This window comes from Eubalaena glacialis, chromosome 2 (assembly GCF_028564815.1).
Source record: "Eubalaena glacialis isolate mEubGla1 chromosome 2, mEubGla1.1.hap2.+ XY, whole genome shotgun sequence".
Taxonomy (NCBI): Eukaryota; Metazoa; Chordata; class Mammalia; order Artiodactyla; family Balaenidae; genus Eubalaena; species Eubalaena glacialis.
Genome location: NC_083717.1, coordinates 25,253,979 through 25,280,508, shown reverse-complemented (window position 1 = coordinate 25,280,508; position 26,530 = coordinate 25,253,979). Strand labels below are relative to the sequence as shown.

The 26,530-nt window shown below is 41.5% G+C and overlaps 1 long non-coding RNA gene across 1 annotated transcript in view; it reads left to right on the top strand.

The window, feature by feature from the left end:
• Positions 1 to 20,629, top strand: part of LOC133084863 (uncharacterized) — a 165,599-nt gene extending 144,970 nt beyond the window's left edge. The window contains exon 3 of the long non-coding RNA XR_009699478.1: positions 20,587 to 20,629. This is a non-coding gene — a long non-coding RNA (uncharacterized LOC133084863). The remainder of the gene's footprint in view (positions 1 to 20,586) is intronic.
• Positions 20,630 to 26,530: the final 5,901 nt, after the last annotated feature.

The window sequence follows — 26,530 nt, the reverse complement described above, 5'->3', positions numbered from 1 at the left end:
AACATAGTAGAACAAGAAAGGTAGAGTGGGCTGTTCTACATCTGTCAGGCTCTTATCTGCCACCGAGCAAGATGGTATCAGCGTGTTCGTGTTTATACACAAGCACAGATGTCTGCGGCATCTGTGTCAATGCAAGACAGCCTTGGGGAGACCCTTCTCTGCAGCCTGTCCTCTGCACGCAGCCCAAGGACCCTGTTAATGCCCACGTCACGTGCAACGCTCCTCTGCCCCGGCCCTGCAGGGGTTCCCTTCTCTGACATCTGCCCCAGCCCCGCTCCCCAGCACACCTCTGAGTCACCTTCCTCACTCAGCACCGGCCACACCAGCGGCTTCCTCACGCTCCCTTGCATGCCAGACAAGCCTCTGCTCCAGACATTTGCACAAGACCTCCTTCGGGGCTGGGTCTTGACATCAGTTTCTCAGCGAGTATTTCCCTGATCACTCTGTTTAAAATCGCAGCCCCTAAGAGCACCCCCCGCCATCCATCCATACACACTATTCCCTACGTGTCCCCGTGCCCCGCACCCCTCCCTATCCCCCTTCCCAGTTAGTTTCATTTTTCTGGAACATAAACTCCATGGCAGCAGGGATCCTTTTTTTCCTGTTTTGTGTTCTATCACATCCCCAACAAAATGGTACATAGAAATCACTCAAACAAGATTTGTATCTAGATGAATTAATTAAAAGTAGCTAATCACAATACGTTTACGCATGTGAAATACATTCGCTTATATATTTACATGAAAGAATTGAATGGCTGCAGCTTTAATGAATCCTTTCATATCATAAGTAGTTAATCCACTTACAAATAAAAACAAAGAGCAAATGTTTTATTTTTTATTTATGTATTTTCTTTTCCCCCCGACTTTATTGAGGTAGCGTTGACGATTAAAAACTGTGTGTAAACTACTGAGCCTGTGCTCTAGAGCCCGCGAGCCACAACTACTGAAGCCCATGCGCCTAGAGCTCGTGCTCCGCAACAAGAGAAGCCATGGCAATGAGAAGCCCGCGCACAGCAATAAAGAGTAGAGAAAGCCCTCGCAGCAACGGAGACCCAACACACCAAAAATAAATTAATTAATTAATTTAAAAAAAAACCAAAAAACAAAACTGTGTGTATGTAAGGTATACAATATGACGGTTTGATATATATTTGATATACAATACCATATTGTTAACTATAGTCACATTGTTGATTACAGTAGATATTGAAATGCTGGATTTAATTAGTCCTCTCACATCATAAGAACTATATAATATGTTTACAAATAAAAACAAAGAGCACCTTCTTTACTTTAAAGGGATCATCTGCCCTCAGAAAATTGGAATCCAATCACCTCCATAAAAACGAGTAATAAGTCAATGTGGGGATATGAGGGGAAGAAGAACAGTAAAGATGGTGGTATGATAGGTGGATTGAAGGTCCAATGTTGGCAGGGTTTGAAAGGTTGGTTGGAGCAAGAATACTAGAAGGAGTGATCTAGAAAGACAGAAGATGGTGGTCAAGGAATGCAAGGTTTGCAGTTATTTGTAATGACAAGGTCAAGGGAAGGACCATGGGAATGAGTTCATTTAAAGGACGAGAAAATAGGAGGAGAAGGTCAAGGAACTGAGAGCACATTAGAAGGATCACTTATGTGTATCTGGAATTATGATGGAAATAGTGTCACAGAAATGACCGCAAGAGAGGAGATAAAAAATCCAAGGGGTTTGGGAGAGTGTCCCTGGGAAAATGGATAAAGGCAACAAGGAGGAGAAATTGGGTCAGGGTATTAATCTGCTGCCCTAAAATTCAAATGGAGGGAGTTTCAGGAAGGCAGAAGTTTCAGGAAGCAAACGTGAGGAGTAAGAGAGCATGCCCCAGCCTCCAGACCCCGTGGCATGAAGGGTATCAAAGATAACGCAGCAACTGCTCGAGAAGGCTTCCGGTAAGGCAGGTCCTCGGAAGAGAGCCAGGAGGTGAAAAACGCATGCCCAGAAGTGGTCAAAGAGTGAGGGGAATTTTCTCATGATTGACTGGAGTTCCAGTGGACACAACTAGGCAAGCCTTGGCATGGGGGAGGTTTAAAAATAATCTTGGAAAGAGAAGAACATTCCAAAGTAAGACTCAAACCCACACACGGGGCTGATGCATTTGATGTAGGGAATGAGTGAACGAGAGGACCAAGGTGAGTCTTGTAGGCTTTGTTCTGCAACTGGATGAATGATGGTGCCCCTTGACGCTGATGGGAATGAAATTCAGAGCTCTGTTGTGGTCATGTTACATTGGAGAAGCCTTAGATATACATTTGTAGTTGTCAAGTGGGCAGTTGCATAGATTTATTCCTTAAGGTCAAGGCAAAGTTTAAGAATATAAACTTACTCTGGGAAATATTATTGCCAAGACCATTAGGATTAGGGTCATTAGCTGGTTATCTCATCCTCTTACCAGTAGGAAAGTTTCTAGGGAAATGCAACCAAGGTCAGCTATTTACTCAGTGAATGGAGGTGAGAGTAAATTCAGCACAGGCATACAATTCCTTAACCACAGCTTTAAAAACCCCTGATGCTGAAAGCTCAGCTTCTCTGTACACCAGTGCCGAATCAAATCTTGGAGACAGAGTTTTGGGTGAAGTAGAAAAGGATAGCTTTATTACTTGCCATTCAAAGTGGGGACACAGCAGGCTCCTGCCTTGAAAAACTATGTGCCCCCAGTTGGAGGAGGTAGTGAGAAGTTCTATAGTAATGGTTCAAAGAGGGCGTGATCAGCTGGTGGACATTCTTTTGATTGGTTGGTGGGAAGGTAAGTGGGAGTCAGCAGCATCGACCTTCTGGTTCCAACCGGTCTGGGGTCTACGTGCTTGTGGGCAGCACACAGTTAACTTCTCCCACCTGGTGGGGGCTTCAGTGTCTGCAAAACAGCTCAAAGGTATTGTTATGTGTATCCCTTGAGGGGGAATCAGGACCCTGCCCCAAGGACGCACTATTGTTTCTCTTGACTGTTTGTTTCTCCAAGGTCTCACATCCCCTCCCTTCCCTAATTAGCAACTGCTTGAATCTGTCCATTAGAACTCAGGGAAGGTCATGGAGGCTGAATGAAGCCTATTTCCTGTAATCAAAGAAATGGGGGACACAGAAAGGCTTTGTGCCCAGGAGCCCCACAGGGCCCTGCTCAGTATCATCCCCAAACCTCAGAAAACTGCAAGTATTTTTCATCAGTTTGATGCCAAAACTCATTTAGTAAACGGACATGAGTCTATTTGTAATCTTTATTCCATTTAGTGTGAATATTCAATTATAGAATGTTGCCCCAGACCCCACGGTAGGCACAGTATAATATGTGGCATATGCACCATACTAGCTTTCTAAAATAAACGAAGAAAATCTGGATTCTGAAGTATCTGTCTGAACAGTGTCAACTACAAATTGGCATTTTCCATGGCACTTGCCATTTCCCTCTATGAGGATTAAATCACGGGCTGCTGCAGCTGCTGACTTCCAACGCCCCCTGAAAGGAGTTCAGGTGGAGAGCAGAAATGAGGCCCTTTGTGCTCTGGGAAAAACTGGCAGAACAGGTCTTCAGATAATTAGGTTTTTTCAGGAGCCAATTTTATGAGTCCAATTCTTGTATCTCCTCATATCTAGAAAAACACTAAAATCCTTCATGGTGACGACTGCTCCTCGTGACTAGCAGAAACCTTCCGCAAAAAAAAATATGTGCTCGATTGCATGTATTCCTCCTTCACCAAAATCACATATATACTGACCTTCCCCCTTACCTCTTTGGAGCAGTTTCTCAGAGCTATCTGGGATGCTGTCTGCCGGGCTGCAGTCCTCATTTTGTCCCAAATAAAACTTAACTCAGAACTCTCAAATTGTGCATTTTTTTAAGTCGACAAGAGCTTTGGAAAAGAATTCATAAAACTGTACCACAATGATGGTAACTGCTTTACCCATTCTTTACAAGCACATATGCCTCTCAAGACCACTGGAAGACTTCTATTGTTATTGCAGGCACTCTCTCCCTAAGACAAGATACTTGACTACTCTTGAGCTCTGTCTTTTCCCCCTAAAATCCTCCACGACTTTTTCTAGAATCAGTGTAACTCACCATTCATCTGTTCTAGCTAGAGTGACCATACTTTTGCAGCTCCAAATTATCATATCATCTGACTCACAGGGTACTGGTGAGGGCTCTCAATTACAAAATTAACTAGAGCTAATTTAAGCAGAAAAGACATTTGTTGAAGGTTATTTTTTAGCTCACGTATTTTCCAGGAAGGCCATGGAATCAAGCATGGAGACCACGCAGCCAGGAACAAATGCACACATTATCCTTCACGACTGGAGACCCTGCTATTGTTACTGCTGGTATACAAACCCACAGCTTACCCTGTGCCCAGGATTCTGCTGAGGGAGTCTTAAGGTGGCCTGGTAAATATTATTGCCTTTTCCCATCTGAGTTCTGAACAAATAAGACAAATAAGTGGTGAGAAATGGAATATTTCCTGCCATATCAGTAAACAAAGGATGTCACAGTCATCAGCGATTGCAGCCACAACCTATAGTGAGCTGGTGAGCCCTGAGGGAACTCAGGGAGGAAACAGAATACCTGCCATCTAGCAGCCATCAGACTGCAGCCACTCCCTAAGGTGAGCCCTGAGGAAACTCAGGAGGTGAAAATACAGGACACTGGCTCCAGATAGCTAAGGTGCATATCAAAGGAATGATTTCAGTGTGCCCAGACTCTTGCATCTTCCCATACATAGAAAAGCACTAAATTCCTTAACTTGAGATATCTGGTTTTCTTTAATAACAAAAATCTTTTGACGTTCACACTACCTGCCCTTTGTTGTAAAACTCAGATATCCTAGCTATCCCCCCCGCCCCACGCTTGCCTCCTCGGAGCAGTTTTCTCACAGTTACTTGAGATGCTGTCTCCCGGGCTTGAAGTCCTAAAAATTTCCACCGAATAAAACACAACTCACAACTTTTAGGTTGTGAATAATTTTTTTAGTCGGCAGTGGCAACTGGAGAACAAATATCTTTATTCCTAATGACAGCTAAGTTAAAATACTAAGGTTAGTATTAGAGTCAAATGAGCTTGCTAATTAAACCTCAGAATTGGGAAGATTTACCCACCTCACAGCCATGTCATTAAACCAGGGCAGGCCTCCCCAAAAGGGGTAGTCTCCCCAAGGTGATGCCCACAGGACTCACAGGACCTGTGGACAGGCTCAATTCCAAGAGGGAAGGAGGAACTCAGTCGGCTTGCCTACTTAATCCTTCACCAATTTAATAGTCAGAATAGACATTCCACCTCCCTAGGATAGAGGCAGTGAAGGAGCAGAGAGAAGCCAGAAGTGTGATATTAATCACACTTGGAAAGATACATGAGGAGCAGGAAATATATGCCCCCCCCATCAATTATATGCACCGTACAACTGGTACTACCACACTTTTTTTTTTTTTTTTTTTTGGTCAGTTTTTTTTGTGTTGGCTGCCCTGTGAGGCATGAGGGATCTTAGCTCCCTAACCAGGGATCAAACCCACACCCCCCACCCCCCCAGTGGATGCAGTGGAAGTGCGGAGTCTTAACCACTGGACCACCAGGGAAGTCCCGGAGCTACCACTCCTGCCGGAACAGATTCTGCGAGGTGCTTTCTTCTTTTCTCTTTCTTGAAAATCTAAGTGTCCTGCAGGAGCGTCTGATGCATACCTTCTTTTTTTTTTTTTAACATCTTTATTGGAGTATAATTGCTTTACAATGGTGTGTTAGTTTCTGCTGTATAACAAAGTGAATCCGCTATACGTATGCATATATCCCCATATCCCCTCCCTCTTGTGTCTCCCTCCCACCCTCCCTATCCCACCCCTCTAGGTGGTCACAAAGCACCGAGCTGATCTCCCTGATGCATAGCTTCTTGTCCTCTAGATGCCATAGAGTTTGCAAAAAGCACATTATTGGTTTCTAAATGTCTAGCTCTTAACTGGACTGGCCCATCTGAACACCTGTAGGCACCTGAAATCTAACACACCTACATAGATCTCAGTGTCCTCGTACCTCCTGCCTGCAAGTCTGACTCTCTTCCTGTACATCTGTCTTGATTAGTTGACTCACCACCCACCCAGGCTTCCAAGCTGGAAACCTCAGAGTACTTTTTGGTTCCCCTGTTTCTTTTTTCTCCTTCACTCCTTCTATTCAAGGGGTCGAGCTCTGTGGGTTCTGCCCCTGGTTGTCTTTTGCATGCACATGCATTCCTTCTTTTCCTTTCCTCCTGTGCTGCTCGGGCTCAGCCTCTTCATCCTTCGACCAGACAATGGCAAAGGCCTCCCAGCTCTTTGGCTCCACCCTTAATTTTGCCCTTAAGTGACTTATTGGTCTAAACCAAAATCTGATCATATCTCAGATAAAGCCTCCTGTGATTCCCTCAGCAGTTAGTAGCCTTCACAATCCAAGCCTAACTTCCCTTCCAGCTATACCACCTGTCATTTTTGGCTATAATGAACTTTAACTAAAATTACCAGTACTTATAGGGTATATATTGTGGGGATGAGGCATAGTCCCTGATCTTGGGAACTTAAATTCTAGTGGGAGGAGCTAGAAAGAAGTAGTAGCTTGCTGGGCGTATTAAAGTATCACACATGGGGCACCTTAAACAACAGAAATGTATTTGTCACAGTTCTGGAGACTGAAAGTCCAAGATCATGGTATCAGTAGGGCTGGTTTCTCTCCTTGGCTTGCAGACACCCACTTTCTCCCTGTTTCTTCACATGGTCTGTGCTTGTCTGTCCTAATCCCCTCTTTTTATAAGGACACCAGTCATATGGGAGTAGAGCCTACTTCACTGACCTCATTTAACCTGAATCACCTCTTTAAAGACTGTCTCCAAATGCAATTACATTCTGAGGCACTGGGGGTTAGGACTCCAGCATATGAATTATGGAGAGGGGAGACACAATTAAGCCTATAACACAAGGTAAATTACTGTTCTATAACGTGCCTCTGGGAGAAAGGCTGAGTAGAAAGCCTTCCGAGGGGAGGTGATAATGCTGTGAACGAGATCTCGGAGAATAAGTAGGCTTTCTCCAAGGGGAGAAATAAACACAAGTCATTCCAGGAAGAGGTAATGGCACGAGCAAAGATACAAAGCTGGGAAAGTTTATAATGTGCTTGGGAAACGTGGAGATGTTCTCTTTGAATGGAGTAGCAGATGGGTGGTTGGAAGTAGGGGACATTCAGACCCAGGGGGTAATAGCGGCAGCCACAATACTTGGTACTACATTTGGGGAAGAAACTGCAAACTCAGTGGGACAGCCTGAGCGATTTGATCGCATCGGCATCCATAGCCCATCCTATATAAAGGAGTTCTCTGTAGAGTCATTTACTTTATTTGGTTGTTAAATTACTGCCTGTCTCCTGCTGATGGGTTTGCAGAGAAATTCACAGATGTTGCTGTTATTTTCAACCTAGCCATGTTGGTTTTGAACAGTGACTGCTTTCATCTTTGTGAAGAAAATACCTGCTTGCACAGCATCCTTGGAAGGAGACTCTATAAGGCCAAAATCTTTTTGCTGAATGACTCAAGCTACTGACTGAAATCACATTTTGCTATGTACCTTGCCCTCCTTTCTAACTGATAGAGACACGTCAACTATGGGTAAATATGGTAGAATTTCTTCCATCTCCAGACAGAAACAACTCTTGAAACTAAGGCTATCATGTTTCTGATGTGCTTTCTTGTTTTTCTGGGGTTTTTTTGGTTAAAAAAATGACACCTGATAATGTCACTTTTAAGTATTTTTCCAACTTGCACAAAGCTTTTTACTCAATAGAAATATCACCACAATACTATCAAAGATAACAGGCTTATTAATAAGTGTTGGGAATTTTACTAATTTCTGGAATTTTTATCAATTGCATTATCTCTGCCTAAGGAAATCTAAGTATTAAAATGCTTTTTTCAATGATTAGTTGTAGAAAATTTTAGGATGAGTTGCTGATGTAATAGAATCATAACGATCATTTACTAAAAGCTTAAATAACTGAATCTCAAAGAATGGGAAGAGCAAGCTAAAAGTTACTGTATATTTCAGGGACTTCCCTTGTGGTCCAGTGGTAAAGAATCCGCCTTCCAATGCAGGGGATGCGGGTTCGATCCCTGGTCGGGGAACTAAGAGCCTACATGCTACGGGGCAACTAAGCCCGCGTGCCACAAACTACAGAGCCCATGCTCCCTGGAGTCTGTGTGCCACAACTAGAGAAGAGATAACCCACACGCCACAACTAGAGAGAAGCCCGCGCGCCTGCGTGCTGCAACTAAGACCTGACGCAGCCAAAAAATAAAAAATAAATAAAATTTTAAAAATCATTTAAAAAAGTTACTGTATATTCCAAAATGCTTGAAAGAATTTTTAAATCATTGGGAAACTGGAAAGCAGACGTCCCAAGTGATTTGAGTAGAATCACATGAAACAAATAACTTTCAGCTTATTCTTTTAGAGTCAGAAGGGAGCAGTGAAACTAAATCCATGGAGATTGATTTGGCCATCCCTAAATGAATTATAAGTTAGAATTTATGTTTCCTACAGAAGTTTAAAGATTTAATGGAGACATTTAAATTATAACCAGTTACTTCTATAGGCAGAGCCCATGATAATTGCTGAAATTATAGCTAGGAGATTAGCTAATGTCCTATCATATGGTACTAATCCTTTAATATTTTTTGGATAATATGGAAAATGAAACTTCAAAAATTTTAAGCTGCCTTTAATTGTTCACTTACTATAGGCATTTTATAAATGTAATTCTTATAATAGACTATTAGGTGGGTATTATTTCTCCCATTTTACATAAAGAAAAATTGAGGGCCAGAAATTAGACACAATTTGCCAAAATCCCATGGTCAGAAAATGAGTTTAGATGCAGCTTTGACACCAAGCCTGTGTTCTGATAACCTTCCAGGGTACATAATAAGCAAAGAATATTTGTTGAGTGAATGAATTTTTAGTAGAATTAAAAATATAAATAATAAGAAAAAATAAATAAAATTAAATTTACAAGGAGGCAGCTGAGCCCATCCTCTCACTGCGGATTTTAAAGCCTTTTTCCTGCTCCATCCTGCCTGCCTAATTATTTTATCATTTAAAGTCTTTGAGTATATTAGGTGGTTAAAATTTTAATGCCTTGTAAACATTCTTTCTTAGAAGCATCTTCTAAGTCAGAATCTGGAGGTGATGATTTCTGTAAAAATCAGTGACTTTGTTCAGAAAAGCCACTGGTATCGAGGCTGGAAGCTTCAGGCTCAAACTCTAAGGTCTTGCCTCTTGCCTCTTGCCTCCCCTGTGTTCAAGCATTATTCAAAATTTCCACATTCACTTCTTACTCTTCCCAAGATTTGTGTGGTTCAAGAGCAGACTGTGGTCTCCTTCTTTGTGTTCTACCCTGTGGCCTGAGATATTTTCTTATTGCTCCTGGTCTAAAAGGTTCAAGCATAATTGGCAGCTGTTTGAATCAACAAATCGTCAAAAAGACTCTAGTGCTTGTGGAATAAGCAACCAGATTTCTTATTCTGATCTTTATGTTTCTCCATAGTCTAGTACCAACCTATCTCTCCAGATTTCTTCATTTCCATAAATGTCCTCTCCCCTATACTAGTTGACTAATTGTTTCTTGACCACGCCATGGACATCCCATGCTGCACTCTTGCTCAAACCAGTCCTCAGCCTGGAATTCTCCATCTACTCCTCTGCCTGTTCAGACCTTTGGACATCCAACTCAATCAAGTTCCACCTCTTCCCCGAGGAGTCACTCTAAAGCTAACAATCTTTTCTTTGTGCCATTTATTTAGTTTTTAGAATATGCTATTTCATAGTATTAACTTTTGCCCTTGGGTCTTTTCTTTCTCGTTTACATTTTAGTCTTGCAAGCTTGATTCCCCACCAACACTTAGATCATATTTTTAAAATGTACACACGTAGAAGAAACACTCAGATAAGTTGTTGATGTTGTGGATGATGAGGAGAATGAGCAATTTGTCTTGATTTTTAGAGATAATGAACCAAAGATTGAACTTCAATGTAAAACACATGGTTGGTTTCAAACTTTACAGGATGACAACAATTTTCAACTGACCAGTCATCTCAGTGGAGTTGCTCTGTTACTGATTAGAGTTTAAATCATTATAAAGGGCGGAAGGGACCAGGTGTGGCAACTATGTGGCTTAGAGCTTAGCTCCCTAAGAACTCTTTACTCAGGGCTAACCCCAATAATTTAGCATGGCATTTTTCCTCAGCTTGGATTTCCCCCCAAAAGCAGAACTAGAAATAAGAATTCTTATGGAAATAATTTACTTTGAGATGTGGTTTCAGAGGACAGCAGTGGGGAGTTGAGGAGAAAGCGAGAGGGAAGGTGGGGAAGCCAACCTATGGATGCCCCACGGTGCTGGTTACTGCTGTGGGCAACTGAGGCTCAGCCCTAAGGACCACCTGAGCAATGGTGTAGAATGCTCCTCGGAGTTGCCTGTCCAAGACAAAAATGGAGTACTTAGTCACTGGCTCCCAGCCCAAGGTCAAGGGTTGTCCCAGCAATTTGCCCACTGGCAGAAGGGCCAACCCAGTCCCTGCAGACATCCCTCACGAAATGGGCAAAGGTGTCCCTGGACAAAAGACAAAAGGTGCACAAGGCGGCTGAAGTGAGGTCCTATCAGCCCTCACCTGTGCACAGGTGCTGCTGAGGCATTGGCCAGAGCAAAAGACGTGAGCAAGATGAGGCAGAGATGATGTCTGACACACAGGTTCTTTCCTAGTAAGCTCAGACACGACCTCAGAATCCTCTCAACCTAGTGTTCCAGGGAGCTACTGTTAGTTCATTGGAGATGGCATATGAAATAAACCATCGTGCCCTCTCCAGAATAGATGATCAAAAATAGCATGGGAGCAAGTTTTCCCACGTGCTTATATGAAAGCTACCAAACATGGTTGATTAATCTGGTCCTTAAGAACGTGTAGATTTCCTACGTGCGTTCTCACTGGAGTCAGTTCTTATTCTGGGAAGATAGAGAAACACTGCCCTTCTTACCTGGCACTGCCTTCCTGCCAGGTAAGGAAGCCAGGCCAAGGAAGGTGTTCTTGTTATGGAGATAGATGCTATTTGCAACTGAAGATGTTGATGCCCCCAGGAGCCCCTTGATATATTTTCAGGGAGGCACTGAATGATAACCGTCTGAGAACATGAAACATCTGAATGAGTTTGAATAGTTTATAAGAATCAATAAAATATTTAGTTTAGTCAGTTCCAATATATATCAACTCCCCTTAGTCTTAGGAAATGTTTTTCCCCCAATTACACACTACAAGCACATGTGACTAATTCCTTGATGATATAAGAGAAATTATCCAGTTGATAAATATTGTCTGTGAAAGATATGAGAAGAGAGAAGCAGATGAATAATAAAACTGATTATTCAGCATCACATCTGTTCTCCAAAAAGTAGTTAAGATGTACCATTGTACTTTAAATTATCATCGAGGAGGTGTTTCATGGAGAGTTCCTCTCTGGGACTGTGTCTTAGGTAGTAAACATAATATGCTAACAGATGACAAATTAATCAATAGCACAGCACTGAAGAAGAAAGCCTTTAAATGGAGAAAGTTACATATTCAGCCACAGATGCTAATCTTGTAATTCTCAGAAAGTCTCAGGTCAATCACCCAATGTTTAAGACCCAGAGGAACAATGTGGTTTGTGGCTGGACCTGCATAATTGAGAGAAAAGTTGGATACATTTTTGTTTAACAGAATTATCCATGTTGGATTTCTACCAATGCCCAAGGTTACTTTCAGAGCATATTTGGCTTCCAGACCGAGTAATTGGGTAAAAAAGGGAGATGGTTTCTTACCATGGATTTGGGTTTGGAGGCTTAGAGCCAGTTTCTCTTTTAAGAGGTGCAAACCTCCAATATACATTCAAATAAATGATAGCAAACCAGTCTTGTTGTGAGCTGAGAAAAACTTGCAAGTGGAGCCAATGGTTTCTGGTGGCAGAGTGTGGGAGATGTTAAAACAGCTTATGCAGCTGTTTCAGCTGTGATTCAATAATGGCCTTTCTCTGACTTTATTGCAAAATTCTGAGGTAATTTGATGACTTCAGTGTAGAAAAACAGTACAGTTTAAAAATGCTTATGGGAAAGTGGAAAAAGGTGCAGAGAAAACAAGGACAGTCTTATTCATGGAGGAGACTCTTGCCAATGTGAGCTGCTCGGGGTTCTCAGGGATTATTGCTCTTATATAAATCAAAAGGCTCCATAAACTCCATTTATTAGAAGCACACACATTCTCAAGCTCGTTCACATATGTGCATCCCAGTTTAAATGTTTTGTTATTTGATTCCCTATTAAATGATTATTCTTCATAAGACCTCTTAAGGATTAACTGGGCAATTCTAGGAGTTAAAGGTAGACGTAAATGAAAGTCAGATCTCCTCATTTGCAGATGCTAATCAATTCTGCATAACTAAGCATTATCATGTGAAGATTGACGGAAACTTCATAAAGCAGACATTTTTCATGCAGCTGTGATCAGTGAGTTTCTCGTAGTGGAGAAAAACACCATTTGCATATGCAAACCAGTACAGCTTGAACAATGTCTTAATTGTTGTTATTTAAACGAGGAGTAATTAATCAGCATTCATATAACATGCTAGCTTTCACTTAGTTAATTGTATAGATCCAAATTTCAAAATAAAAACCACACATCTTTGGCTCCCATTTGCCAAATTCAACATAAGCTGCGAAGTGTTAAAGAGAGAAGCTTGTCAGAGGGAATTCCCCTCTGGTAGGAACCATTCCTCTCTCACTATTGCTCCGGCTATATATCTTGAATAATATTTTTTCTCTTTCTTTCTGAAATAAAACTAGAGAACTTAAAAAAATAAGATAAAAGTAACTATGAAGAGAAATCCAAAACACAAAAAGATAGCAATGGAACACAATTCAGAGTTCAAATTTCTGAACCAAGATTACTTGCACTGAGGTTGAATTGCCTTCCTCACTTGCGAGACAACTGGTTCTCCTTCCTTGCTCTGACTCCCAGCTCCTTTGCCAAGAAGAGATTCTTGGCATGTCCCAAACTCAGTGCAGCCACTTGCCTCAGGTTACTGGCATCGCAAAATTTTCCTTGATGGTTCTTTTTTTTTTTAAGATTTTTTTTTTTTATGTGGACCATTTTTAAAGTCTTTATTGAATTTGTTACAATATGGTTTCTGTTACATGCTTTGGTTTTTTTGGCCTTGGGGCATGTGGGATCTTAGCTCCCCGATCAAACCCGCACCCCCTGCACTGGAAAGCGAAGTCTTAATCACTGGACCGTCAGGGAAGTCCCTCCTTGATGGTTCTTGATGGTACTTCACCTAGGAATCCTCAAGGAAAGTGAGCAAACGCTATGGATTGGTTTCTTCACCTGCCTTCCTAGAGCGGAGGCTGGGATGCTAAAGATTACATCTCCTAGAACTCCCTTGCACTTAGGTTTTCTGGATGCGATGTAGGTCTGCTGAGCATAAACATTTGCTTGGGACTTGAATGTGATATGGACAACGAGCCTCCTTTCTGTCTGTTTGGGTCCTAGCAGAGCTAGTGTGGTTCTGGGACCAGTGAGCGTGCAGGCAGCCTTCATCCCTGGGCTGGCAGCCTCCTGACATCGGACTGTGGCAGAGGCAAGAGCTGCCAGATATTGCAGTGTAATTTAAAAGTTGTTCTTAGAAGTACAGCCCGGAGTTTGTTTCTGCAGCTTTCCTAATGATTCTGGAATGTGTTTAATAGCCCGTGATAAAGGCCTTTTCTTACTTAAACCCGCTAGCGTGGAGTCTATTCTCTGCAACTGAACTTTTACCCTAATAATAATTAGTATCAGTACTCCCAGAAAAGTGGGGAATTTGGAGACGGTGGTCTTATCTGGTTGGATTTGAAAGCAACAGGGATATCCTACCTAGAGAATATGAGCTATGTTTTTTACTCTGCCAGAAAGCTTAATGAAAAAAATATACGATGAGCTCAGGGTTTAAAATCTATTTTTAAGAACCGGAGAACCAAGGAACGTCTACGGATGTTCTAAAAACCTCTCGTGTCTTATAGCCACAGGCTGATGCAACTAGAAATCAGATGAGGTCTGCCTTCGTGGGTTGCTGAGTTACATCAAAGGTTGTCCTCTCCGGCCTCACACTATCTTCTTCTGTGAAAGTAGGACAACATTGGGAGAGAGAGGATTGGAAGGAGGATATTTGGGCAGATTCCAACCTTAAATGAAGCTTCCTCACCTGCAAAGCAGATCCTCCTCCCCCGTTGCTTTATGTCACGCGAGCACCTGGGGTGGTGACATAACGGGGGATTCCTGGTTTCTCTATTCTGACAACGCTAGAATCAGGCTCCCCAGCAAGACTCAGGGAGGGAGTTTCAAGCCTGACCTGGGAGGAGAAGTCTCACACACTTCAGGAATTGCAAGACTTGCTCATTATATCAGCAGAAACCAGGGGAGAAGGGGTGGGAGTGGATTCTAAATGGCATAACCCAGGAAGAAAGGAGCGCCATTTTAGATTAGGCTGAATTTATCAAACAGGGCACTTACTGGAGGTTCTGGAGTCAGTGTGTGAGTTCGCATAGCTGAGAATGGTTCTCCATATTTGCTTGGAGGAATGGCTGAAACGCAGACTCAGACGAAAGGACTTTGAGACGCCAGAACGCCTTGGCTTAAGGCAGACGAAGGAATCAAAAGATTTACGGAGATAGAAATGCTGCAGTGGATTTATTATGTTGAATGTGCTCACTGTATTAGTTACCCTTTGCTACTGTAACATATCACCATGAACTTAGTGGTCGAAAACAACACAAAGGTATCTCATCGCAGTTCTGGAAGTCAGGGGTCCTAAAATCAAGGTGTTGGCAGGCTGTGTTTCCTCTGGAAGCCCCAGGGGTTGGGGGGGGGCACTGTGTTCTTACCTCTTCCACCGTATTCCTTGATTCACGGCTCCTTCCTCCACCTTAAGAGCCAGCAGGGTTGCATCTTCAAATCCGCCTCACACACACCCATATCTCTGCTCTCATCCTCACAGCCCCTTTCCTAACGCTGACTAGTCTGTTTCCCACTTACAAGGACTCTTGTGATTACATTGGGCCCCCCTGACAATTCAGAATCATCTCCCCATCTCAAAATCCTTAACTTGATTACCCCTGCAAAGTCCCTCTTGCCAGGTGAGGTAACAAGTTCACAGTCTGGGGATTCGGATGTGGACATCTTTGTTGGCAAAGATTCTGTCTACCATACTCCCTAACTGTCCCCTAAGAGGCGCCAGAGGGTTTGTCCTTCCCCAAGGCATTGAGAAGTATGTACACGAGGGAAAGGTAAGTGTCTTTAAAAAGCGCTGAAGGTCAGGCCTCTGTAGGCTGGAGGTGGAAATGCTCTTCTGAAAAGGGCTTCCTGGAATCTGGAGCAGCAGGTAGAGGCTAGAGGCAGCTCCTAACTGGCCAGAGCCAAGGTGGGCATGGCTACCAGGCTTCCTGAGGAACCCAACAGCTTCCTGGGAAAGAACTCATCTTAAGAGATGAGAGTAAAGAACATAAGATCTAGAAACAAAACTAACCTTTGCTGGGAGACGGAGGGGCAAAGTTCTGCCACTCCGACTCGTTGCCCAGCCCGACTTCCATGAGTGCTCAGAAAAAAAGGGTTTGAAAATAAACAACAACAATTGATTGAAAAGCCAAAAGGAAACAATAAGGACTGGGAGAGGTTTTTGTCTGTTTGTTTTTAATTCAGGGAAGTGTGATAAGAAAGGTAGTGCATGCACTGCTGGTGGCCCAGGCACTGGGGGCTGCCTCCATGGTGTCAGAACCAGCAGAGCTCCAGCTGCGGCAGGTGGAGGTCTCGGTGCCATCATGGTCACATTGATGGATTCAGGTGCTTAATCTGTAGCAGGAGATGGAAGACATCCTCTGAAGGCTCACAGAAGTAGGTACGGGGCAGACTTGCAGAAGGACTGAGATTACATTAAAGAATGAGAAAAGATCATCCCCAGAGAAATATTACTAACACTGTGTGACATTGATCACTCTTCACATGCCAGCCTGGACTAAGCCCTTTACATGCATTATATAAATGAATCGTTATTTTCTCAATTTGTGGGGAGGAGGTAAATGAGGCTTAGAAAAGTTAAGTGCTTTGCCTGATTACCCCCAACTGGGAAGTGATTATCACTTGGTCCTTCTGTACAAAGTTCAACCATTTCACCGCATCCTACCTTATAAACGTTTCCCCCAGACCTGTACAGCTTATGGAAGTCAAGTTACGCTCTATGTGGGAACTGAGGTTTGGGAAGGTGAGTAACTTGCCAGGGGTCCCATGGGCTTTTATGGCAGAACAGGGACCAGAATCGAGGTTTCTGACTGCCAGCCTACTGTTCTTCTGGCAATAATAGACTATTGGATTATAGACTCACATGTGAACAAAGCTTAGGAAATGACATCAGCCTCGTCTACATGTGATAAAACAGACCACAGATACCCCCAGCCCTGTGACATCCGGTTACAAGTTCACCCTGAGATGAGAAGCAGCAAAGACCTGTGTGTGATGTGTCCTCTGCTTTCCCATTCCACCAGGCTCACACGTGTGACCCAGCAGCTGTGCCATGTGATACTCACCTGAGGGAGCTGATGCTCGCTCAGAGCTGCAAACATCCGTGTGCGTAAGTTTGACAATATCATATTGAAAAAAACACAAGTAGGTTAAAGATGAATCCATACAACATGATATAACATATAACGTTGAAAAATGTAAAGCAACGCTATGTAGCTCTAAGAATCTGTGCATCTATAATTTAAGTACAAAGAAAGGCCTAGAGATGAAAACCCTCAACTCGAAGAGGGTGGTTCTCTTGGATGGAAGCGGATTGGAGGAATGGAAGCATAAAGGGACAAGATGGATAGAACAGTGCCTTGAAATCATGGCTGCAAATCTGATGAAGAGTTTGGCTTTTTCTAGACAATTTTATCCAGGGTTCCAAGAGCCATTTTCAGTGTTGGGACCAGTAGGGGTGGGGAGAGGGGAGGAAAATCTTGGCCGTGACCCAGCTATGTCTAGAAAAACGGGAAATTTGCCCTGACAGTTTTTTCCTCTATTGTGCAAGGCAGGGCCAAGTGATGTCATTGGGACACGCAGATGTCTCTGACCTCTTCTTTGACTAGTGCCAAGAAAAATGATCTTTGCAATCGAGTGACGTTCCTTCCCCCAACCCAGATTCAGCCCTCTACCATTTCTGTGCCTGTGGCCACAAGCCAGATTCCTGGAAACTCAAGAAACCTTTTTATTTAGAGAAATTGTGTCCTGTTGATTTCAGCATTAAAATGGAATGCTGGCTTATCTCCAGGATATTATAAAGGCTTGTTTGCATCTCACTTCTGTTACCAGGGGGCACATACACACACATAGCAAATTAATGAATTTCTCCTTACCTTTTTAAACTCATTTGTTTATTCATTCATTGAAGGAGCAAATATTTGCTGAGTAACTACTCAGAGACCACAGAAACAGAGATTAAAGACACAGCTCCTGCCCTATAGGTCAGTATAGACAACAGAGATGACAAAGTAGGGACCAGACAGCTATAGCTCAACATTGTGCAACCATGGAGATAAGAAGAGAGGAAGATGGGAGCCCAAGAAGGATCACCTGACATAGGAGGGCTGTTCTGGGAAAGTTTCAGAAAAAGGGCCACATGAGATGAGTCTGAAGGAGGAGTGGGAGTTAGCCAGATGGAACACAGCAGCAGCAATTTTTGATAGAACAGCAGGTGGGAAGCCAAAGGACTGGGAGAGAGCAAGGTGCATTCTGGGAACTGCCAGAGCCAGGTCTCAGCCAGGATGATGTGAGATGGGTCCTAATCAGGACCATGCTTGTCCTTAATTCCCCCAGGGAAGCATGCATACAACAAAAGCTCCTTGTATATGTAACATAATATGTATGTTACATGCCGGGCATTGTACTTGCAGTTTACACATATTCATGTTAAATTTCTACAGAACTCCATTTTATAGACAAGGAAGTGGTTTAGACAAGATTTGACCCTGATTTGCCTGCCTTCCCATATCTGCTCTTTACCCTGTTGCCACACGGGATTATAAGGTCCACCCCACCTACCGCACAGATACTGTGACGATCAGATGATACACGGTGGGTGAAAACACTTGGAGAACTAGAACTATACAAACCTTTAAGAAGAAAACTAAGATTGGTAATAATGCACTGATAGTTCACACTGTTTCCAGCTGGTTTGAGGCAAGGGGTCTGAGGTAATAGAGAAAGGAAAGAGGCAGCTTCCATTAAAGTACATCTTCTTAAATGTCCCCAAAGCAGAGGCTGCCTCTGCTCTCATTTACTTACATGCAAAATCATCTCTAGAGGATTTATTAGTTTGTGAGCGTTATCTTGGGGCATTCAAGCTAGTGTGATTTCCCGTCTGTGCTTATTGTGTAGCAGTACTGACATCACCCGTAGCGAGGGGCAGGGGTGGAAATCTCAGGAATTGGAAGGGTGATTGGACACAGCACCTTCTGAATTCATATTAATAAAATGAGGTTTTCAAATGAAACCCAGGGTTGGGAAGAAATGGATATTGTTTCAGCATAACATGGCCCGGAACTTACACTGGGAGCAAGACCGGCTTTGTAATTTGCAGGGTCTGATGCAAAATAAAAATGCAGGATCCCTTGTTCCAAAATTATTTGAATTTCAAGGTAGAGACAGGAGAACATTCCATCACGTGTGTTGTCCTGCTGAGCCTGGGGTCCATGAAGCCATTCCCACTATAAATTATCAACTTCCCACGTAATCTGGTGAAGGGTGTTGGTAGACACTAATCCTTGTAGTGAAAATGATTTGTTTGGAGGCAGTTAGGATGGGCCAGTGATAAACAAGAAGAAAAGGGGCCACCTGTATGGGAATTTGAGAAACCTCACTCCCTCATTCTTCTTCTTTACTTTCAGGTTGCAAATTTTCCCTTCCCTCTACTAAGTGGCTATGTTACCAGCCCCTTTGTTAATCCATTCCAATGACACACAGCTTTTATTGGAAGAACTTCCTAATGGCTAAACTAGATTAGTGCCACTGCAACAGAAGGTGAATCCTTTTTGCCTGGTTCTTAGAGGAAATCAAAGAGCTACGTATTCTGTGCTTAGCTTTCAAAGTGTTCATAATCTGAACTTACCTTTCCCAATTTCCAGTTCTTCCAGGTGTGCATTTTGTCCCCCCGCCCAGGTGATTATGACTGTTTCTTGAATTTGTTTTTTTTAATGCAACTTTGGTTTTGGTGCACTATGCTTACCATGGGGGTGAGAAAACCATCCTCCCCACTAGGCTTCTCACACCCACCCACCCCCTTTACTGACCCAACACTTACCCAACCCAAAATGTATTATTTTCTGGGTGAATATGATCGCTCTGGTAACACAGTGAATTGGTTCAGTATGGTATCCATCCAACCCGTAGTTATTCGGCATTATTAAATGTCAGCAGCTGTGCTAGGTGTTATATAAGAAGTGATGAACAAAGGAAGTTTGAAACTTACATTCTATTGATGGCGACAGACGTAAAACAAATAGTCACAGGAATAAACATATAATGAAAATATACAGTAAGTGCAATGAGGGAAAAGAACAAAGTGCTGTGAACAAAGGTCAGTTGATACTTTGACTGCATGGTCTAGGAAGCCCATTATTTATAGGAGATAATTTAGCCAAGACTTAAAAATAAGAAGGAACTAGCTAGACAAAAATCTGGCATGGGAATAAAGAGCGGTCTGGGCAAAGTGTGATGATCCCAAGGCACGAATTTATTTTGTGAATCTGAGGATCTGAAAGAAAGTTAGAATGCCCAAAGCACTGAGAATTGGGGATCAAATTTAGAGAGGCAAGTAGGGTCCAGAGAACATAGGTGGAAACAATAGGATGTATGGGTGCTGAGTAATCAAAATAGTGGACTGTGCCGGTTATTAAGCTATTGTTTCTTAGCTCCAAAGCCACCCTTACACACTTGATTTTTTTTTTTTTTGATGCTAAGATGGAGACTCTTCAAAACCATATTTCTGCTTTGTCAGCTCCCAACCTGTTAGGCTCTGGCAAAAGGAGACATTAAAGGAATATTGGAAAGCTGGAGGGTAAGAAGAGACCTGTTCTTTCTTTTTCCTGCCAGCATTAATTCAGCAAAGGTTCTACATCTAGTATGTGACAGTGAATTTCAGTTTGCAGTTTTCCTAACAATCTCAGATTCAGCTTCATTTCCACCTCACCCCCAGCCTGAGATACCAGTAACAGCTAGCTGAGGACTCCTCCTTAGAGGCCTAAGTCCCTGCTCCATGGAATATCCCATCCAAGCTTCTCATAATCTGAAACTTTTAGTAATTCCAACCATATCCTTGTACTTAGCCCTAGAGCAGTAGCTGTTTCCTTCACTTACAATCTTTGTGATATCTCTGTGTTTCCTTTCCAGATTATCTAACATTTGGTTAATATTTTTTATATTAAATTCTTTCTGTTAGAATAACTAATGTGGTTTCTGTCTTTTGACTAGATCCTAACTGACACAGATGAAGTTAGGAAAAAGAGACAAGAATGATTTTCATCTTTCTAACTTAAGCTGGGTGAATGAAAATGCCATTTATTATGATGGGAAGACTTGCATAAGAAAGCTTTGATATGTGGGAAAAGCAAAGGTTCAGTTTTGGACATAAGAAGTGTGAAATGCCTAGGAGACATCTAAGTGAACATGTCACATTAGCAGGTGAATAGACAAATTTAAATCCTGGATGTATGGCTGGTAGAAGCAGATGAACCTACATGGGAAACAGAAAGTTTGGAGAAAAACCAGGAAATTGTTATGGTCTGGAAGCCAAGAGAACAAGGTGTTATGAGAAAAAGATTAACAGAATAGATTTGGGAACCCAGAAATAAACTCTCACATTTATGGTCAGTTGGTTTTTAACAAGATTGCCAAAACTACTAACTCAATGGGGAAATAATAGGCTTTTCAACAAATAATGATGGGACTACTGGATATTTACCTGCAAAAAAATGGAGTTGGACCTCTATCTCACACCATATATACTAATTAACTCAAAATGGACCTAAATGCAAGAGTTAAGACTTAAAACTCTTAGAAGAAAACACAGGAGTAAATCTTTGTAACTTTGGATTAGGCAATGGTTTCTTAAAAATGACACCAAAAGTATAGGCAACAAAAGAAAAAAATAAATTGAACTTCATCAGAATTAACAACTTTTGTATTTGAAAGGACACCATGAAGAAAGTGAGAAAATAACCCACATACTGGAAGAAAATATTTGCAAGTCATATATCTATTAAGGACTTGTATCTAGAATATATAAATAACACAACTCAACCATAAAAAGACAAGTAACTCACTTTAAGAAATGGGCAAAGGATTTCAATAGACATTTCCCCAAAGTAGATCTAAACTTGACCTATAAATGCATGAAAAATGCTTATTCGTCATCAGGGAAATGCCAATCAAAACCACAATGACATAAAACTTCACATCCACGAGGATGGCTATAACCAAAAAGATGGAAGATGACAAGTGCTGGTGAGGATGTGGAGAAACTGGAACCTTTATTCATTGCCAGTGGGAACATAAAATGGTACAACCACTTTGGAAAACAGTCTGGCAGTTCCTCAAAAGATAAAACATAGAGTTAGCATTTGACCCAGTAATTCCACCCCTAGGTATATACCCAATAGATATGAAAAGATAAATAAAACATGGTATGTCCACTCAATGGAATATTATTTGGCAATAAAAAGGAATGAAATACTGATATAAGCTACAGCATGGATAAACTTTGAAATCATGTTATGCAAAAGAAGCTAGTCACAAAAGATCAAATATTGTATAATTTTATTTAAATGACCTGTCTAGAATAGATAAATCTATGGAGACAGGAAGTAGATTATTGGCTGCCTCAGGTTGGGAGGAGGGCTGGGGAGATTAGGGAGTGATGGCTAGAGTATAGGATTTATTTTTGGGGTGACAAAATGTTTTAAAACTTGTGGTGATGGTTGCACAGGTCTGTAAATATTCTAAAGAACATTGAATTACATGCTTTAAATGAACTATTTGTATGGTATGTAAATTGTATCTCAATAAAGCTGTTACAAAAATCAATATTCTTGCAACAAAAAATAAAGATGGGATGGTGAATTGCAGAAAATGCTGCTCAAAGGGTAGAAAATAGTCAACATCTTTGGTAACCTGGAAGACAGTGGCCACTGGGACAACATCAGGCTCAGTGAAGTGACAGACATGAAAATCAGTTTGGGGTAAACTGAAGAGTGAGGAAGTGGAAACAGTTTGTGGAAAGAGTCTATTTCAAGTGGTTTTTCTGTGAAAAGGGTCAAAGAGATGCTTAACATCTGGAAGGAGCTATGAGGTCAAGAGTTTATTTTTCATTTTGTCTTTAAGATGAGAGATACTAGAACACGTTTTCATACTGATGGAAGTGACCTGGTTGAGAGAGAAGTTGATGATGCAAGAGAAAGGGGATAAAGGACATAAAGGATTGAAGTCTGTAAGGGATAAGCCTAGAGGGATCCAGGCCACAAGCACAGAGGTTGCCAGTGATAAAAGAAGGGTGCTTCTTTCATGTTAACAGAAGGCAAGAAAGGAAAGTTCAGTTCAGTTGCAAATAGGTTTATAGATTCGGCGATGGGGATGTGAGGGAGTTCCTGAAGTATGAGGGGAGTCATCCAAAAGTGAGAGCATTAGGGAGAAGGCACGGAGGGATAGTCAGTGTATGGTTTGAGGAGAGAGGAAAAGGTATGAACCCATTCTTAGGGGAAGCTGGTAGAGCAAGCTCACAAGAGACGCCTCTTAGGGTTCCCATGCCATGATGAGCGTTTATTTGAGTTTATGATCGTGAGTTCAAAATGAGGCCAGTTGAACTTGGCCAGACCCCAAATGTTGGTCTGGGTTGAAAAGTTGGTGAAAATAATGATTTGGACTTGCCTAAGGTCATTTTCACTTCGTTTTATTATTTCCTCACCAAAAAAGAAAAGTAAAGGAGACTTTTTAAAAGATAAACATTTTTATAATGGGGAAAGTGATCATAGCTCCCTGGGGTTTCACAGAGATGAACTCAAGATTCAGGGGTACCCAGGAATAAAGATCCTCCAGGTAAGAGAATCCTTTCTCCCTTCTTTGTACTTGGAGAGGCAGGTGGGGAGTGGTGGTGATGTCAGCCCATGTCACTGGGACCCAGAATCTGGGTTCTGAGCTCATAATTCCTTGCTGGGTCCAGTTACAAAACCAAGTTCTCCCATGTTTTATTTCTTGCCTCACCTTTGGGTCTACTTAATGTTTTATGGCATTAGATATGTCCCTACTGAAGTCCGGTCATGTGAATTTCTTCAGAAACACTCAGATGCCTAAGGACGACAGTGAGGGGAGAGGATGATCACCAGGCTGATCTCTGTTCTTTTACTTTAAAAACACTTTAGCATAAACAGTAAGATGCATGTGTGTGTTCGTTGAAGCTACACTCTAGGACCGAGTTTCTCAAATGGAATCCTGTGGGCGTGTTTAGCTAGTGATTTTGTGAGAGATGGTGAATGCAGCAGTAACCACCATTCTCTGAACTCGGCATGCCATTGAATGCTGGTGTTCCTAGTGACCTAGCAGCCCTGGAAGAATTTCCTTCAGCCCTATTGTACGGCAGTAACAGTGGGGTTGTGTTTATTCGCTTGCGTCCATTCTTATTTTCTATGCAAATTGGAGAGGCTGTTGATAATTGGTTAGTGCCATATTGCATGTAGTGGAGGACCCTATACTGGAGATATCAGCCTCTCCCTCAGGAATCACCTCTCCTACTCCCGATTGATGTACTGGAGCAAACAAATTGTACCCAGTGTAGAAACAGGAAATTGGATGGACTTTTCACTGCAAAGAAGGAATTGTTATGTGTTGCCACCCAGGTTCCCCTCCTGCCATCTTGCTGTTGTAAACACTGTGAGATGTGGATTATGCGGGTTAGAAGAGAATTTTATTGTGACATTTTTGTAATTTTTGCAATTTTGGTTCAGCTTTTCATCATGCACCCTGTGTTATAATTTATTGCGTGTATATTTTCAAACACGTCTGAGGTATCATGTGGTGATTTTTGAAAATGACATGTGAGATGCAAGAGATTTCCAGATCTAGACCTAGACAATTCCGATAAAGTGATGAAGTGATGAATTACAATCTTCTGAGTCATTTCATCGCATCAAAGGGCACAGAGGAAGTCTGTCTGTTCGTGTGTACAATGAAAACTGCTTATCAATGGATTTTACGGGTCATCCAAGGTGTCCCGGCCCATTTTGTGTTCTCTGTGGCAAAGAACTGATGAAGGCAGAAATGACTCGAGCAAAATTGAAACATACTTTATGTGAAATCTGAAAAGTAAAGGTACTATTTAAACAGCCTTCAGAATCTCAAAACAAGCAGTGTAAGACATTCATGAAGAAGAGTTTCTTTCAGTAAGATGGCTCAGGAAGCAGTTTTTTAGAAGCAGAACTTAATGCCCCCAAAAGGATGAATTATGCCTTTGGTGAGAACCAGCACATAAAATTATACTGAGTTAAATGCTAGGACAATTTACAGTGTAAGAAATGGAAAAGCTTCCAATCTCAGACAATATGAGCAGTTGACATATTGGTGACAAGCTACTGGATGCTGAAAAGGTTTTGTATAATAAACTGATGAAAACAGCATCTTCATCTAGCTTGACACCAATCGTGTCATTCATAAGGTTTGTAAATAATGACGAAATTCAGGAAACCTTGTCAGCTACAAAAACCTGCTCAAAACAAGCCAAGGCCAGGATATATTTTCTGTTTTGTCTTCATATCTTGAAACAAAGCATCTAATTTGGAAGAATTGTGTTAGAGTCTGTACTGAAAGTACCTTATTCATGGTTCACCCTGTGAGAGGCTTCCCTCTTTAGGAAAACAAGAATACCCTGACATCGTCATAACACATTGATTTGTTGGTAAACAGGTGCTTGGGTCAAAAACTACTGGAGGGGAAATGGAAAAAGTTTTGGATGATGATACAAATATGATTAGTTTGATTAAGCAAAGATCAATTCAATTGGAGATTTTTTTAAAAAAAATGAGTGAAAACTCCAATTAAAAAATGTATCTCCTACAAACAGAAATTTCACTAGTGTGTTTTAGGGGTAATCTGAAGAATACAGAAGACCAGATTTTGCAGAATGCTTCGAAGATGAAGGATGGCTACTGACACTCGCCAAATTGGAAGATGTTTTTCATCATATGAATCAGCTGAACAAGTCTTTGAAAAACCCTGGAGATAATGTTTTCACTCCAAATTTTGGGATTTAGAAGAAAACTGAATTTTTGGAAAAATAATGTTGTAAAAGAAAATCTTGAGATGTTTTCCTTGCTCCTTGGGCCTAAGGCTATCAACAAATGTCAATCTTGCTGAAAAGGACCTGGAAGAATGAAGAATAAAATTGACCCCTATTTTCCCTGTCTTAAACACAAGTGCATGACCAGGCGAGGGAGCATTTCTCTAACTCTTGCTGGGGTGAGGACACAGTTCTGAGGGAAGAAAGAATTCCGTGCATTGCAGCCCGATTGCATATTCTAGGTGAGGTTTCCTGATCTCTCCTTTTCTGTGTAAGAAGCGTGTCACAGGGAAACAATGGATATTTTGCTGCAGTTTTCAACTCCTCACATAGAAGAGAAAGCTTTGTTTTGTATCACAAGCACCAAGGGCAAAAAATCATTGCATTTCAGTTGAAAATGAAATTTGATTCGGCTCAGAATTGAATTTTCATGAAGCACCAAACAAACACAGGTTTCACTTTAAAGAAGTAAATTTCATTCTTTATTTTCAGTTTCAAAAATAACACTTTGTAAATGCATGTATAGGCCTAACAAAGAGACGAAAAAATCAACACATAACTTTGTAACTGCTGGGTCTGTATTTGAGCCTGACTGTATCACTCAGTAAGAAAGTCTTTTTTTCAAAGTGTTACCTCAAATCATTTCTTGAGCTATACTTTTTATTCCTATTGCTTTGGTTTGTGGTTTCAGAAGCTTTGCTATTAATTGTTTGTCAATAAATGTTCATGCTGTAGATAACCTTTACTAAAGTAAATCGGTAATCTTGGAATAAAATCTATCGAACCATCAAATTTAGAAAAATTAAATTCTATTTTGGATTAATTCATTAGATTTGCTTTATGAGGGTTTAATTTTTTTTGAAAAGGAAAGGAAGAGCTTCATTTTGAGAAAGGTTAAAAACTAAGCATAACTTGTCTGTCTTGCCTTTTTTTCCAGCAAAGATTGGTTAAAAAGTCATTTTTAGTTTTAAACAAGGGAAACAAATTTCCATGTGCATGTACCATATGACACATATATCATACCTCTTTCACATCTTGTATCCTGGAAATCATTTAAAGGGTTCCTCCAGATTCAAAAGATTGACAAAGTCT